This window comes from Elephas maximus, chromosome 2 (genome assembly GCF_024166365.1).
Source record: "Elephas maximus indicus isolate mEleMax1 chromosome 2, mEleMax1 primary haplotype, whole genome shotgun sequence".
Lineage (NCBI taxonomy): Eukaryota > Metazoa > Chordata > Mammalia > Proboscidea > Elephantidae > Elephas > Elephas maximus.
This window is the reverse complement of record NC_064820.1, coordinates 122,427,916-122,435,393: the sequence shown is the minus strand read 5'-3', so window position 1 is coordinate 122,435,393 and position 7,478 is coordinate 122,427,916.

The following is a 7,478-nucleotide window of genomic DNA, read 5'->3' as shown; positions in this document are numbered from 1 at the left end:
GCCAGATACTGTGAGACATGCTAGGGATACACCTATAAATAATAGTCAACTCGTTCTCCTCAAGTTGCTCACAAATCCAAGAGATGGAACTGACATGCAAACAACTGTTGCAGGTCATCCCAGCCTGAGCCCAGGTTGAATCCATCAGGGAATTCAGGCTTACGTGCACATATTTGGTTAACTAATGGGATGGCTGCCTTTTTCAGTTATCTATTGCCGTGTACACTTGAGGGCTAGCTGAGCATCTTCTCCATGTGGCTAGGTCGGGCTTTTTCACAGCTTGGTGGCTGGCTTCCCACGCAGTTCAAAAGTAGAAGATGCCAGGCCTTCTTAATGCCTGGTCTTGGAAGTCCTGGAATTCTCTTACATTCTACTGGTCATAGTAGTGATGGGGCCAACTCAAATTAAGGAGAGTCAATAGACTTACATTGCAAAAGAGCATGTGGGATGGGAGATAGTGTGCAATCTTTTGAAAATATGATCTGCCATACTGTCAAAAATCAATTTCTGCGGAAGACTGAGAATTCACGCTAGGATAACCAACAGTTAGGGAGACTACCTTCACTTAAGGACAAAGCTTTCGATGTCATTAAGACTTGTTTACATTCCGTATAAAAATTCTTTTGGATTAGTATCTATACCTTAGTTTGGGAGTGTATACTGTAAGTAAACACTTTTAATGAAAATGTTCCATGAAAAATCCTTGAAGGCATTTAACATAAGCAGTATTGATTTGGTACTTTTATGGGAAAATGTTAATGTCAAAGTAGAGGATAGGTGTTCTTTCCACTTCCTGGAGGATCACAGTGCAATTTCTGGACATGAACACCTGACACTATAATCACCATTTAGGCACCATTGGGACTCTGGCTGGCATCTGATGGAGAAGGCCAGTTTGGTGAATATGGCTGATTTGAACTCACTACCTACTCCAAACTCTATAGTTTGGCTTGGCTTCTGAATCTTCGAAGAGGAAGAAAAAAGTGATAGAGGAGTAGCAATAATAAAAGAGCTAACATGAGAACATTTCTCTGAGCAGGAGACTCAAGACTGAAAATATCTAGGATTAAAATTCAAGATTGTAGAAAAAAAACACACAGCTGGACTTATGCTGGTAATATTTATTTCAAAACTACAATTAAACCCTACAAACATCCAGGCAGGAAATAAAAAGTATCTATAATGGACAGAAGACCAGACTGGCATTTGAACTTTTTAACAACAGTAAATGCTAGAAGCTGAGAGCTCTCAGAAAAAAGAACTGTAACTATAATTACAATGCAAATTATCCCTTGTGTGAGGGCCAAAGAAAACACCTTTAAAACAAGCAAGAATCTAGAAAGTATATCCCCAAATTAGCTTTTCTGGAAAAACATCACCATTTGAGAGAATATCCCAGCCAACCCACAGATTAAATTAACATAAAGAATTGAAAAAGTGAAAGATAGGCAACAGAAGAAACAATGGTGAGCACTGATATCTAATTCATAAAAACCTGTTGCTGTCAATTCCAACTCATGGCGACCCTACTATAAGATAGAGTAGAACTGCCCAATAGGGTTTCCAAGGCTGTAAATCTTTACTGAAGCAGGCTGCCACATCTTTCTCCTGCGGAGCAGCTCGTGGGTTCCAACCACTGTCCTTTCAGTTAGCAGCTGAGTGCTTTGACCACTGTACCATCAAGGCTCCTGATTGTTGATAATATGATGGTGAAGCTAATTGCAGTTGTTAAGGAAAGATCCTGAAAATTAGACACAAGTGAATACACTAACACTGGAACAGATTTCACAAAGAACTGAGAGTTCCACCCGAAATGTGTACATGTCAGTTTCCAAAATCATTTTAGCCACAGCATCACCAGGCTTTTCACTGGCTGTGCTCCTCCACGTGGACCTAGACCTCGCACTGGGACCTACACCTTGCACCATATTGCTGCCTCCTTTTTCCTTTCATCCTTTTCCATCTCTCTTCAGCTCCCCATTCCTGGATTACCCAAAGAATCCCAAATTCTTGCCTCTCTCGTTAGTTGCTGTGGAGTCGACTCTGATTCATGCCAACCCCATGTACTCAAGAGTCGAGCTGCTCCATAGGGTTTTCAAGGCTGTGACCTTTCAGAAGCAGATCACCAGGCCTGATAGGTGAATTTGAACCGACTCACTAGGGACTCCTTAAGGGCCTCTCTTAGGAAAACCTGTTATATTTTCCCTAACCCTCTTCCCACTTAAATTCCAGGCTTAGCTTTATAGATCCCAAACCCACCAAGATCCTCAACTAAGGATCTTCCTGGAGCTTTCCTTTAACAGCAACTACCCTTGAAGGAAGTTGTAGTTTTAAATAATAACTTCTCCTTTTGTTTTGTACAAACTTTATCTGTCAAACTATTTAACTTTTAACTTAGAAAAATATAAATGACAATATAGAGTCTCACTGGTACCATGGTTTTTGGCAAGTTCTTTTTGTAATCGTAGGTTTATGTTTCATACATTCGATGCTGTAATATTCAATATCTAAATAAAGCTTCATACCTGATGTTCATGTTCTCCTTATGTTTGATGCTTTTTATCCAGAATTATACTTTGTCTGATATTAATGTTACCATCGTTTCTTTGCATTTGCTTGTGCAAGTTTGGTTACACTTTGTTTTATCCATTCTGCATCTTTTTAAGTGTCTCTTATTAACAGGATTTAATTGGAGGATTTTATTACTTAACCTAATCAGGAAGTGATCATTTTATTGTGTTTAATACTTTTTATTATTTGGCTTTACTCTGTCATTTTATGCTTCTTTGTGGCTAATTTCCTCTCTTTGTTTCCTTTTTTCTTTGGTAGTCTATCTTTTGGTTAGTGATTTGGATGGAAAATTTTACTTCTTTTTAACACTTGGGGTTACTACTAAGTTAAAAAATTGAATTTGTATTTTTCTAAAGTCAAATAGTATCTATTGACATGGCCTACGTATGATTAGAAATTTATCATGCATTTACATCTTCCCTCCCTTCCAACCCTTGCTTCCCAGTTTGGGTTGGAATAATCTGGAGTTTAAGACTATTAAAATTTCATCTTTTGAGTTAGACACTCACATTGACATTATCAGATTAACCACGATTATTTACACATTTATTCAAGTTTAACTACTTTACTGCTCAAAACTTTCCTTAGTGCCTTATTTTGTTTGGGCAGCTGGAATACTATAGTAGACACATCATGGTTTCTGGATGCCCAGTGTTTCTGAAATACCCCTCTTTCCCAGGCCCCACAGGCATGTAACCTCGCCTCTGCCAGTCCTTTTCACTGAGACAAGACTTGAATTTAGAAGCAAGCAGTGTGAAGCAAGTGCTGCATCTTATAGCAAGGATGGCAGCAGAGGGTTTCGAGAGGGACAGCAACTGGGTCTTTATTGAAGCAGCCTCACAGTATGGCTTGGGTGTTGTTTCCAGTTGTATAATTTCCAAGGCTGCTTTTCTGGTCCCCAAGCAGTCTGTGAAAAAGCTACCTAATATTCTTTAAGTAAATGTCTTGTCATTTAGAGAAGGTCTTGTTGTTTACAACTGTAAGAAGAATCTGATTGATACAAGTACTTCATAGAAATTGAATGCTAGTTTGGCTGGTTACAGAATTCTTAGGTAACATTTCTACTCCCTTCAAAAAGCTATGCATATTGTTCCTTTTTTGGCAGGCACTATTCCCCACTCCACAGGTGTTTTTTAAGAAAGTTTTCTCTATTTTTGAAATAAAAACTCTTTAAGACGTATCTAAATGCAGTTTATTAGTTCCAAGTTACTTCTGGAACAAAGGGGGTTTAGAAATTTACAGAGGTCTTAAACTCACAGAAAATAGAACTAGGTCTCAGAAACGGCAGGACTGAGATAACCCCAGGAGCTAGTGACTCTAGTCCATCTTACTTGCTCTTTTTGTCTCCCTCTCATCTGTTCCCTTCTCCTCTCTCTGACTGGCTTTCTTTTAGGTTTAGCTTCATGTGGCAAATCATAGCAACCTCAGCCTTAACTGTACATGGTCTTTCAGTTCCAGTACTCAACCACCAACCAGAAATTTCCTTTGTGACTCTTAATTCAAATTGATTGACCCAGTTAATTTTTTTTTTTTTTTTTTTGAGCCAGGCCACAGAGTCTTCGATTGCTGACCAGCCGACAACGAGTCTCCCCTGGGTCAGGTATCCACTTCTGATGCAAGCAGCCACAGTCAGGAGGAAAGACTGTGGGTACATGGTTCAGTGACCAATCAGTGGAGCCAAATGTTGGGATTCCAAAAGGTGGTGTAGGTGGGACAAGTAATGTTTGACATCTCTCTGTTATTTTCCACTAAATGTTGCTTTAAATTCAATGGTCATCTTCACTAGTATACGTTAAGTTGAACATTTTTAATTTAAAAAGGTAACAATCAATATAACTTCAAGAAATTAAGTAACAAATATAGAGAATGAATTATCCTGAATATCAAGAGGAAAGAGAGTGTATTTAGCACCAAGAAAAATATTATACACATAGAACATACAGGTTTAAAGAAGCATTAATGGCCCAACAAAACCGAGAATATAGTTTTACAGACCACACAGAACAGAGTTATGAGAATGGCAGAAAAATGACCTGGGGTTTACAGTAGCCACAGTCCATAGGTTTCAACATTACAAAGTAATTTTTTTTCAAAGTAATATTTTAAAGTCAGCATAATATGAGGAAATAAGCTCATCAGAAAACTTAAAAATAATTTACACAGTCTATTTTGGCCACCATGACTTTTGAAAAATCATTGTTTGGCAAGTCTTAATGCTCTGAATATTCAAATCTTTCTTCATTTCTCGTAATTTAATTTTTATATTGTGGCACTGTTCTTTCCCTATCTTAGATACAAAGAAACCCCATGATACTGCGAATTCAATTATATTGCAGCTAGCTCCCATCCTCAGCAACAGACTCAATCCTTCAATTGTACCTTGCAGTAATATGATCAATATTTTATATAATTAAAAAAAATTTTTTAGTTGTATATATAGTTATTTGATTCTTAGGAAGCTTATCTTTTATTTCATTATTAGGTTACCCTCCCAAGTAACTTGTAAAGTTTATCCTCAAATATCAATATGACTTGCCACGGTTAACGGGCTGTTAATCAATCACTCCCATTGTAAACTAGTATACCGGGCACTTTATTGAAATCAATCTTACTTCATCTCAGAAATCCCTTTTCCTAGTCTCTTCTGAACTTACGGCAAATGCAAGTAAGATATTTGCTAAAGTTACTGCCTTTTACAATAACTGTTTAAAGGAGAACTTGAGCTTTTCCTTCAGATAAGTCACTATCTGTAGAATTACTTGTTTATTCATTTAGTCTGACAAGTTTGTCCATTACTGGGAGTTGAGATGGACAATATCAGATCAATATTCAATCTTTAACACCTAGACAAGCTTAGATTTGCTGGTAACTTTGTCAGATTAAAGTGTTCAGTTGTTAAGAGGAATAAATACGTAGAGCTGAAAGCAATCACTCAAGGTGCTTCATTTTAGTAACTTAGGGCAGAGATTCTGGGAAGTGTGCTCCCCAGCCCAGCAACATCAGCATCACCTGGCAACTTGTTACAAACTTGGGCCTAACCTCAAATCTAATGAATCAGATATTGTGGGAGTGGGGCCCAGTGATATTTTAATAAGCATTTCTGATGATTCAAATGCACTCTAGTCTGAAAACCACTGCCTTAGGGTTTCTTTTTGCTTTGGTCTAAAGCTAGACAGGCCACTGCCCTTTCCCCTCCCCACCCCCCTTTTCTTTACAGGCATCACAACTTTTAACTAATCCCAACAGTGGGCTTAGTATGTCATTTCTAACAGGTATAAACTGGGAATATTTGGTCTGCACCCTGTGAAATTCGAAATAATTGAGATTTGCCCCTCTACTAATTCAGAGCCATCATCTGTAACTACGGAGTCTCCTCCAGCAACCTTTTCCTTGATGGACAATGTAGATTGCTTGGCCCTTCTCCTAGTCTAGGTGTTGGCTACAGGAATTCCTGAATTTTTTAACATGTGGAAGGCACCCTTCTTTCACTTCCAGTACTGATAACTTTTCCCCCTTCCCTGAACCAAAGGCAATTTTATTCTAGTTGATTTACACTCCATGTCTTTTCAATAGATACTTGAAGTAGTTTATAAAAACTGGCATGCAGTAATTCAGAAAAATAGAAAATCAGGATCAAAGGAAGACACAAATACAAACCATATGCATGTATCTCTGTTGTATAAGGCAGCCTTTGAGAACAATAAATAGAATAAATTGGTATTACTATTTACTATATTAGTATTACTATTCACAAACTATTTTTTTCAGATAAAGTTTGACAAAAATCTAAATGTAGATGAATTCCAGAGACGTTTACAAAGTGGTGCAGTGTAAAGTGTACAGGGCACTTGGGAGTCATATATACCTTAGTTCAAATCACATCACTTTACTGGCATTGTAGCTTAAAAAATCATCTTCATTATCTGTAAGCTATAAATACAGGTAAGATAGGTAATTAACCACGTGATTTATGGGCAGTGGGTAGGTGTGTTTATTCCCCTCACCTCCTCTTCCCCATGGCCCCACCACGCCTAAAAATCATTTCCCTTCCCAAGTGCAGGAATTTTATTATTAAAAAACGATTTCTATCATTTACTGAACATTTAAGTTGAACAAAGTGAGCATTTATCATCCTCACCCTCTGATCTTTTAAAGCAAATTCAAGGAAGATACATTAAGTAAATTATTTTTGTGTTTACTTTCCTTCATTAAGGAAGGGATTTTCAATAGGTAGTCCTCGGATTACGAATGAGTTCCATTTCTAAATCTGTCTTTAAATTGAATTTGTACATAAGCTGGAAGTTAGGTATGGCTTGGATCTAACATCAGCTAGTCAAATGTTTGTCTTAGTAAATAGTGTACCTTTCTATGCATACAAAACAGTGCCCAGTATATAGAATTCTGAATATAATAGGCTTTACATGTAAAGAGGCTTTGGTTAGTCTAACTATGGGTTGTATGTAAGTCAGACGTTAATAACCCTGGGACTGCCTGTATCTTTTGAATATCTTTAAAAAAAAAAAAAATTTTTTTTTTTAATTAAATCTTTACCTTTGAAGCTCCATGTGACTTGTATTTTCTGAGTATGGCAAAGTGCTAATTACACTTGACTGCTGGAATTTAGCCAACATACAGGGTGATAAAATGTGTTTATTCCAGACCCAGTTCCAACAGGTAGAAGATGAAGGGGAAGACAGAAGACACTTACATTGTAAAGCTTAGAAAAGATTACTTGTACCTAAGAATAATCAATTAATTTTCCAAGTTTACAATCCTATTAAGAAAAAGGAAACGATGTAGGTTTCTTAGGTTAGATGCTTAATCCTGTGCTAATTTTCCAAGTTTACAATCCTATTAAGAAAAAGGAAACAATGTAGGTTTCTTAGGTTAGATGCTTAATCCTGTGC